General features: G+C 42.8%; 1 protein-coding gene across 4 annotated transcripts in view; it reads left to right on the top strand.

Moving 5' to 3' along the window:
* Positions 1-3,049: 3,049 nt before the first annotated feature.
* FOXN2 (forkhead box N2) overlaps positions 3,050-10,090 on the top strand; it is a 54,629-nt gene continuing 47,588 nt past the window's right edge. For 2 of the 4 annotated variants that reach the window (XM_043918068.1, XM_043918069.1), the window contains exon 1: positions 3,248-3,447. The gene's annotated coding sequence lies outside the window, so the exon portion shown is untranslated. Of the gene's footprint in view, positions 3,123-3,247; positions 3,448-3,693; positions 3,852-10,090 lie in introns of those variants that run through there. The other 2 variants (XM_043918071.1, XM_043918070.1) reach the window with 2 other exon arrangements.

Here is a 10,090-nt window from a genome sequence, read left to right as displayed (position 1 = left end):
AGACCAGGGTGTGCTGCACTACAGGCAGATTCTTTACCAACTGAGCTATCAGGGAAGCATTTAAAATATAAATGTGTATGTTTGAGTTTCTATTGAGGCAGGAGATAGATGGGCCCCAGACTGAACAGTTTCTCCTCTGTGGACAGAAATTCCATAATAGCAGGATGATGGAGGAAGGGACCTCCCTAACTACACATGTGCAGAAACACTCCTTGGAAGTCAAAATGGGAGAGGGTGTCACCTCAGAGTAAGTAACATCAACTACTCATGGGCCTCTTCACTAGAATACATCTTGGCTTAGAGATGTATGTATGCACACAGGGAGGATCTTGATATATACCAAACACAGACTCAGAACCAGGCAAAGCAAGAAAATTGGTCAAAGGAAACCTGGAAGATAGGCCCCATAGAAGTGAGTCAAACCACCAGAAGAGTACGACTCTCTCTGAGCCCACCCATGTGTCTATCCAAACATACTGTATTCTCTTTTCTCCTAATAAATACTTCTTTTGCTTCACTACTTTCCATCTCTATGTGGAAATTCATTTCTACACAGCTCGTCATTGTAAACTGGTCCCTGGTGGTCTAGTGGCTAGGATTCAGCATTTTCCCTGACACTGTCTGACCTCAAACTCTGGCTGGCAACTGAAATCCTGCTTCAAGCTGCTGCAGGCTGAGGCCACCTGAGATCACTGTCACTTTTTAACCTAAACATGAGGACATTTTAAACAATATACTTTTAAAATTTGTCTTGAGTAAAGTTTATTAATGACAATGTTCCTGTAAAATATTTTGGAGAAAGAAGAATACAAGCTTTGTGTGTGCTATGTGCTTAGTTGCTCGGTTGTGTCCAACTCTTTGCAACCCCATGGACTGTAGCCCACCAGGCTCCTCTGTCCATGGAATTTTCCAGGCAAGAATACTGGAAAGGCTTGCCATTTTCTTCTCCAGGGGATCTTCCCGACAGTAGGATCAAGACTGTGTCTCCTGTTACCACTGCACCACCCAGAAGATATTAAATGCCAAGATTCTCTTTTTCCTAAAGAGTTAGGCTCTGGTTTCTTAGCCTTTTTACTCTTGTAAGCTCCTGGGGAAAAGCTACTCACTCTGAATCATGGTTATTTTTAATCAGAGATTTTCCTTGGTAGGTGTTCAAAGTCCTCTAAAATAGCCGCTAAGTATACAAGTGTCCCTGGACTCTGAACTAAGTGTGATAGATTTCCTGAGAGACATGAGCCTCACCCACAGAGATTATTTAAATGTGCCAGCCTCTCTGGGGTGAATCAATCAGTAGAGAGGACAAGCAGAGAAAACTTACTGAATGTAGACGCAGTAGATTTATTATTTGACCACTGACAAGTTACATCATTTTTCTGGATTTGTTTTCCCATCTATGATAGATTGAGCTCCTAGATGAAAGATCTCTAAAGTTTATATAACTTCCAGTTCTCATTCTGTAATTCTTCTGGAGTTGAGGATTGTTTGGTCATCTGGGTTTAAAATAGATTAGAAGGAAAAAGAGAAACTAAATTCCATGTTTCAAGTAAAACACTAGTACAATAATCTGTAGGGAGCTGAAGACCTATGTCAGTGGCCACCATGACAATGACCAGCAGAGATAAAACAAGACTGAGGTCTGAGAAGATTGTCATTTCCCAGAAGCCATCTTCTCTCAAACTTCCTGTTTACCTCTCTTTCCTTTCTGCTACACTTTTCCTCTAAAACTTCCTTGAATTTGCCCACTTGAGGGAGCAACAGTGATTGCACTGAAGGGAGAAACCAAAGCAACTCTTACCTCAACTGAAGCTTGTTGTACATTTGCCTTGTGGTCTTCTAACTTTGAATGCAGCTATGAGGCCCTCCAGGACAGTGTAATGAAAAGCAAGTGGAACTAGTAGGTGACTGAACAAATCATATAAACAGTGTTTTCATCTGTGGAATGAGGGGAACATTTCCATTTTTGTTACTATATATGGTGATTCCTATAATTCTTCTGTATCTCTATCATCCCCACTGCTTGGCTTGTTTTATTGTCAGCAGGCAGCTTGTTTCATATTCTGCCCACTTTATACTTAGAACCTGGCTCATATACTGTTCATTGTTCAGGAAGGAAATGAACTTCAGTTAGCACCTACTGTGCCTCAGTTACCGTCCACGTCTATTTCATATACCCTTTCTTAAAAAATCTATTCAACACATTTGTGAGGTAGGTATTGCTACTCTAGTTTTTGAAGATGTAGTATAGGAATTCATAGTTTTAATTATAAGGATCAAAGTGGTAACGGTAATATGGAGCCTTGTGTCAGTTACCCATTTTGACAGGTTATTTTTCTATGCCTCGGTTTCCTTAACTGTAAAGTGGGAATTAATAGGAGTTAGGAGAGGGTTGGCAGATTTCATACAAAAACAAAACAAACAAGGAAGTATTTCTCAAATGGAACATTCTTATGCTGAAATTCGGCTTTAACTAGACACAGCTGAATTTTACCTGGCAATACTATTTTAGCATTACGGTTACAAAAATGTAACCGTGTAAAGAATTCAGCCCAGTCCATAGCACTTAGAGCGCGTTCTGGAGCTCCTTATTAAATTTTGGGTCTGATTCCGAAGCCCTTTTTCTAAAAAAAAAATCTCAGACATTTTAAGCTTAGTTTCCACATAAACTTTCAGTCAAGCGAGGGTTATACTACTGTAAATTTCTATTAGTGCTTTACCGTTTCTAAAGCTCTTTCAATTAAAGCCTGGCCAATGGCGGAAAGCTCCTGAGGAAACACACAGAGCTCGGGTTACCGAGGGCGGCCGCTGCACTCGCAGCACTAGCTTCTCTGACTTACCAGCCGGGCGGCCACCCTCGCCCCGCCCAGCTGCGTCCCGCCCCCTCCCCATCTCGACCACTCAGCGGCCGCGCCGCGCCCCGCCTCACTCCTATAGGTCCTTCCCGGACAGGCGAGGCCTTTCCATTTTCCCGCCTTCCCCAGCCCCTCCACAGCCCGAAACCTGACTGGTTCACAACGTCACCACCCTGCCTTCTGTGCGAGCCCCGCCCTTCCGGACACCGCATCCCCCTTGCCTCCGCCACCCGCCGCTTTAGCAGCCTGCCGGTTCCCAGGCCTGGGCCTCGGGTAGGAGGTGGGAGGGGAGTGGGAGGGACTGGCGGAGCCCCCTCCCGAGGAGTCTCTGGAGGCGGGGACTGGAGGGAGAGGCGGGGCTAATCTCCTTGGCGCCTCGTTGCCATGGCAGCGGGGGGAGGGCGGAGGGAGGGGAGGAAGCAAACGGGAGGGGGATGTGGTACTGCTGCGGCCGCCACCGCAGCTGCCGCTGCCTGCTCGTGGCCGCGTCTTCCCGGAGGCGGCTACTGGAAGCGGCCGAGAGCAGCTGTGGTGCTCTGCCATATTGTGTCTTCCCCTACCCATCCCTCGCCCCTCCGCTGCGGCGGCCGAGCTGACGGTGAGTCCCGAGCGGAGCGGCGCCTTCCCCAGCCGGCGCCGCCCGGCGTCCGTGCTCCCCGCCCCGAGCCGCGCCGCGGCTCCCGGGCTCGGAGACAGCGCGTGCGGCAGGCGCCGGGCGTGGGGCGCGAAGGCGGCTGTCCCGTGACGCGCCCGGACATTTTTGTCCCGTGATGAATTGGCGCCGCCAGGGGAGTCTTCCCTTGCGCGTGGCTTGGTGGTTTGTGGGCTCCCGGGGGGTGGCGAACTGAGGATAGTGCGGCCCGGTGAGGAGTTAGGAGTTTTTCTTGAGGGGTGTAATGACGGCCCGGGAGCGGGTGTCCACGGCGGAAACCGGGGCTAGTGTTGCTGGCGCTTCGGAAAGGCTTGGAGGTGGCCCCGAGAACTCTTAGGGCTCGACTCGGGGTGAATCTACTGTTGAGGGAAGCGCCCCAAGCCCGTCGGGAGTCATTGCCGGAACCCCCTCCCCCGGCTTGAAGTGCAGCGAGACGTGCCGGGCGTGGAGTTCTCGTCCGGTCCCGGGCGGACTGACTGGGCCGGGCCAAGTAGAGCCCGGGGAGGCGCCGGGCGCGGCCGGCAGTGAACTCTGAGCAGCCGGGCGGCCGAGCGTTGGGGTGGGCAGGGCTGGGTCCCGGATGTGGGGGTGATCGACCTCGGCACGCTCTGGCCCTTCCTCCAGCGGGCGCCCGGGGGTCCGCCGAGGGTGCTGTCTCGGGGTGGGAGTTAGTGTTTCTGCTCTGCAATATGGACACTTCCTGTTCGCCGCTTCTCTTGGGCCCTCTATCTCTGCCCTTCAGTTCTTTTTACTGGGAAGGCGAGAGGTCGTGAGGGCGTGTGCGAGGTCCCTCAGCTCTTCTGAGTTCGCCCCGCTGCAAAAGCCGAGAGTTTGGAACCCGGGAAGAAGGTGGGAGTCAGGGGAAAGCCGTCCATGTGTGTAGTGCTCCATTTTACTCAACTCCACCCTATTGCCCCTTTGCAGAATGCCTCTGTTCCCATCGCCGCTCACGAGAGTTAGCGTGTCTTAATTCACTGGGGGCACACTCTCGGGAATTTTCCGGGACCTGATTTCTGCTTTAAAGTCTCTTTAAAGCAGCCCCTGTACTTCGTTTTCTGTTTATAGAAAAAAGCGTTAGCGTGCAAGGAAATGACACACAACTTTCTTTCACCCCAACTCAGGTTGTGGGAAGAGGTCGATTGTTATTTCCAGGTTAGTTGACGCTGTTAATCCTGTCTTCTGACTGTGACAGCCACGTGGCCGACTGGGTGTAATTGAGTGCCCTAGCACCGCTAGAGCAGAGGCGTCACTGGCAGCCGGGGGCTTTGTAGCCCTGCAGTTGCTTTGGACCCACATTTTGGTGTTTCCTGAGATGGGGAAGTGGACAAAGCTGAATTGTTCTTCTCTATCTCTGTTCCAACCAAGTCGACTTCTCCCTGTTTGCTTGCAGTCTGTGTAAGGTGCCTTCTCCTGTTTTGATGATTCGTATTTAAAATCTAAGCAGTATTAGGTACCATTAAGGAGTGATGGGGAACAGAAGAGTACATTATGGAGTTTCTCAACTCTGGGGGAAAAATCCGTTTGAATTTCAGAGTGGTTAATAAGTTTCTAATGTAATCAGAAGTAATCTCATTCTGGAGGATTTCTTTTTGATAGTTTCATTATAACCTGAAAAGATCTGTTACTAGTGAAAATACTTGTTTAGAGATAAAATACTTTGTTTGATTTGTGCATGGGCACTTTTTTTTTTTAAGGGAAAGTATTAATAGCTAGTATAGATGTTAACATCAACGGATTAAAATATATAAAAGTAAGAAACCAAGGGCTGAAGATCAAAAATAACAAAAAACAAAATAAATATATTATTAAATTATTTTAAAGTAAGATAAGTTAAAAAAAGGTTGAAGATAGATATTTGGACAGTTTGGAGTTTTCAGAATTTAGGTATCAATACAAACAATTTTAAGTACATACAATCTTTGATTTCATCATGTTAAATTTTGTAAATATTTTGATAAATTTGAATTATTTCTGTAACATGTTTTTATTTGCATCACTTTTATTTGAAGAGTGCTAAACCACAGGAAACATTTAGAGTTATGTGAAGTTACAGCAGCACCATTTATTAGAATTTTAATATGCCATAATAATGGTTTTCAGGGAAGCTAATAGTTAAAAAGATTGGAGAGGCTTCAGTGCAGAAAAGACAATGCAATTGAGAAGTGAATATGTGTGGTGACCGCTGAAACCAATGCGTAGTTGAGAAAGAAAACTAAATGAGATGAAAAAGTACTTATATAATGGAGGAAACACTGAAAACATATGCTGGGAGATAGCTACATTAATAGTTATGGGATGTGGCTATCAAATGAAACTTTACAAAGTGCCATCCAAACAAGGATTAATCTTGTTCTTGTGGCAGCTTGTATATGTGTGTCTTGCTTTTGGATTGTTGTCATTTTCGCACCTGGTTTTTGCATACTTGCAAAAAGGTCCTCCAGAATAAAGGGCCCAATTCCTTGTTGATTTCTTAGGGAAGAAAAAGTGCTCTAGGATTTGATCCTTATTCTTGGGTTGAAGAGACATGATTAATACATGTGAAAAAAAAAAGTTTACAGTGTGAGATGATCTAATTAGGAGTTAAATTGTATGATGCAGGCAGGTACTGTAAGAGTTGAAAAGGAAATTAGAAGGTTTGAGTAAGATAAGAGGGGTAGCTTCTTGAAGAAATTAAGGTTTTTGCTTTCAGAAGTCTTACCTTCATGTTAGTGCCACTAGATTAATCTTCCTAAAGATTATATCACTCTATTGACCAAAACCCCTTATATCAAGAGTAATATCAAATTTCTTCTCAAGAGTCTTTGAAATTCAGACCTAGTCTTCTCCCATCTTATCTTCCACAGGAAGTGTTCATTATTTACTACTTCAACGTGGTGTAACAATTTACTTCTTTTTCCCTTGGCTGATACAACATTTTTCTGTTGGAAATGCACCTACACACATCCTCTTAACCACTGAAAATCTACTCAAACTTGAGGCTTGGTTAAAGTGTTAATTGTCTTGAGAGCCTTGGAATCATTTTAGACCTGCCTTCCACCTCTCCAACAGAAGAGTCTTATTCTCTTGGGTTGCAGCATTCTATACTACCTTGTGTTTTTTTTTTAATAAATAGTTTTCAAGCACCTACCATTTGCCGGGCACTGTTATCAGAACAAAGGCTACAGCCTTGCAAAAGATTCCCTATTCTTCATCCCAAGAAAATTATAAAGTCTTTGACCACCCAGAAGAGACTCCCTCCCCAGCCCTCACTGCCCCCAGATAGATGCTTAGTGAGTATTTGATTATTTTCTGAATAAAGGAAAGGCAGCACTTACAAGGTTGAGAGATGGATTGAAAGTATGCATGAAGGGTACGAAAGAATAACCAATTATGGATGGCCTTGCAAACATCACTTCTGAATTTAAACATGGTTTAATCCAAAAAGAAAAAAAAAAGAAGAAGATGGCATTTAAGCCTGGGAACGAGGGGATAAAGTCCTTATTTGAGGAAGGTTCATTTGACAGCATTGTGCAAGGCTAGTTATTAACTTTGAGAATGAGGTTTGGAAAGGGAGCATAATCAAGAAGATGGTGAGTTTAGTTAGAGTATAAGGTGAGTAGAAGATATCAAGGTGAATATAATCTTTAATGACTAGAGATTAGAGGTGTGAGATAATTCATTCAATATGGAGGTGACAGCTAATGTTACAATTTTTTGTTACAGAGTTACTAATTGAAGTGTGGAGGCCTAAGAATGATGCTTTGGAAAACAAAAGCAGGAGCATCTCCTTTGGTCATATGTGACTTCATAATTAATACTGTAGACTTGTTCAAAACCTTAATTTCCACTGTATGAGTTTAGTTCAGTTCAGTCAGTAGGTCGTGTCCAACTCTTTGAGACCCCGTGAATCGCAGCACGCCAGGCCTCCCTGTCCATCACCAACTCCCGGAGCCTACTCAAACCCATGTCCATCAAGTCGGTGATGCCATCCAACCATCTCATCCTCTGTCGTCCCCTTCTCCTCCTGCCCCCAATCCCTCCCAGCTTTAGGGTCTTTTCCAATGAGTCAACTCTTCTCATGAGGTGGCCCAAGGACTGGAGTTTCAGCTTCAGCATCAGTCATTCCAATGAACACCCAGGACTGATCTCCTTTAGGATGGACTGGTTGGATCTCCTTGCAGTCCAAGGGACTCTCAGGAGTCTTCTCTGACACCACAGTTCAAAAGCATCAATTTTTCGGCGCTCAGCTTTCTTCACAGTCCAACTCTCACATCCATACATGACCACTGGAAAAACCATAGCCTTGACTAGACAGAACTTTGTTGGCAAACTAATGTCTCTGCTTTTTAATATGCTATCTCTGTTGGTTATAACTTTCCTTTCAAGGAGTAAGCATCTTTTAATTTCATGGCTGCAATCACCATCTGCAGTGATTTTGGAGCCCCCCAAAATAAAATCTGACACTGTTTCCACTGTTTCCCCATCTGTTTGCCATGAAGTGATGGGACCAGATGCCATGATCTTAGTTTTCTGAATACTGAGCTTTAAGCCAACTTTTTCACTCTCCTCTTTCACTTTCATCAAGAGGTTTTTAGTTCCTCTTCACTTTGTCTGCCATAAGGGTGGTGTCATCTGCATATCTGAGGTTATTGATATTTCTCCCAGCAATCTTGATTCCAGCTTGTGCTTCTTCCAGCCCAGCGTTTCTCATGATGTACTCTGCATGTAAGTTAAATAAGCAGGGTGACAATATACAGCCTTGACGTACTCCTTTTCCTATTTGGAACCAGTCTGTTGTTCCATGTCCAGTTCTAGCTGTTGCTTCCTGACCTGCATATAGGTCACTCTGTGAGAGTGCTACCAAATATAAAGGATCCAAAAGAATATTTATCACCATTCATTTCCAAAGGATTTTGATTCATATATTTCTTATTTGCCTTGCCCTTTTTTTTTTTAATTTAAATAAACGTTTGGTTTTAGAATAGCTTTACAATTACAGAAAGTAGCCGGACAATAGAGTATACCTCACCCAGTTTACCCTATTGTTAACTTCTTACACTACTATGGTACAGTTGTTACAACTAAGGAAACAAAGTTGCTACTTTACTATGAACTAAATTGCATGCTTAGTTCAGATTTCATTTGTTTTTCCCGAGTGTCCTTCTCTGTTTCAGAATTCTAGTTTCTCACATTTTTCTTATTTTTGATGATTGTGACAGTTTTTAGGAGTACCAGTCAGAAATCTTATAGAACATCCCTCAATTGAAAATTACCTGATGTTTTCCTCATGAGTAGACATGGGTAACGGGTTTTAGGGAGGAAGACGACAGAGGTGAAGTGCCATTCTTATCACAGCATATCAAGGGTACATACTGACAACAAAAAATTGACAGTGTTAACAGGCTTTGATTGCTTGTTTGAGGTTTTTGTCAGGTTTCATTCCCCACCCATTTATACTCTGCTCTTTGGAGTCAAGTTGCCAAGCAAGGCTCACGCTCAAGGCCTTGACCTAATTTTGATTTGTGTATTTTTTATTTCCCTCAACCTAATTTTCCTGTCCATAAATAAACATTAAACTTGGACAGATATTTATTGAGCATCTACTGTATTTAAGTGCTGTATTTAAGTATATCGAGCATCTACTGTATTAAAGTATATCTCTTGTGGTGAACAAGAGACATCATTCTACTCTTTTGGAGTCAGCCTGATGTGAACGTAAAATAGAATTTATCCCCTCACCTATATAGGTCTTATTTCATTGACAGTTATAAACATAGTATTACTGTAAGCCTAAAAGGCTAAATAAAGCTAAGTAGCCATGTAGAAATATGCTGTTATTGTAAAAGTTAAATATGTATACTATTAAAATAGCCATCTTTTTGCTACCAACATGAAAAACGGAAAATTATTTTGATTCCCTCCAAGTAGGTGTAGTACTATTAAGTTAGTAGAATAGTTTAATTATCATTAATTATCTTCATATCTTACAAGTTTGCACATTGTATAAGAAAATTCTTGACTTCTTGATTGTATTTTTGTAGATATTTGCTGCTTTTGCTACTTAGAGGTTTTTTTTTCCCCCTCAGAAATGGTTTGAAAGATATGTTGAGTAAGAATTTCAGTTAATTTTTTCTATCTAACTGGGCTAACTGAAAGCATTTTTACATTGAACTCTTATTGAAATTCTCTCTAAAATGCATTGCTAATACATTTACACTGTTCACATTTTATAATGTTCAGCTGACTGAGCATAATTTATTATTTAAATTAGAATTTTGACACAGAGTACAGTTATTCTGAATTTTTTATATAACCTTAGAAGTAGAGAATTGAGGAAATTGATAAACTTACATTCTTGTGGTTTATTTGTCTTGAAAGAGGAAATACAGGAAAAAAGGAAGAGATTTCTTGTAAATTGAGATTTTACTGTTCCATCTGTCTGTCCTGTTTTTCTGTCCAATTCTTCCTTAAAAGTTCAGGTTAAATTCTTCATCTATGCTGAGTGAGCAACACTTACTAATAACCACAGCAACAATTCCTACCTTTTATCAAGTGCCTGCTATGTTCTGACATGGTATTATATTAGACACATGAATATATAATATTCCAT

The sequence above is a fragment of the Cervus elaphus genome, chromosome 11 (genome assembly GCF_910594005.1).
Source record: "Cervus elaphus chromosome 11, mCerEla1.1, whole genome shotgun sequence".
NCBI classification, from domain to species: Eukaryota; Metazoa; Chordata; class Mammalia; order Artiodactyla; family Cervidae; genus Cervus; species Cervus elaphus.
Note: the sequence above shows the minus strand (reverse complement) of the source record. Positions and strands in the feature narration are given on the sequence as shown.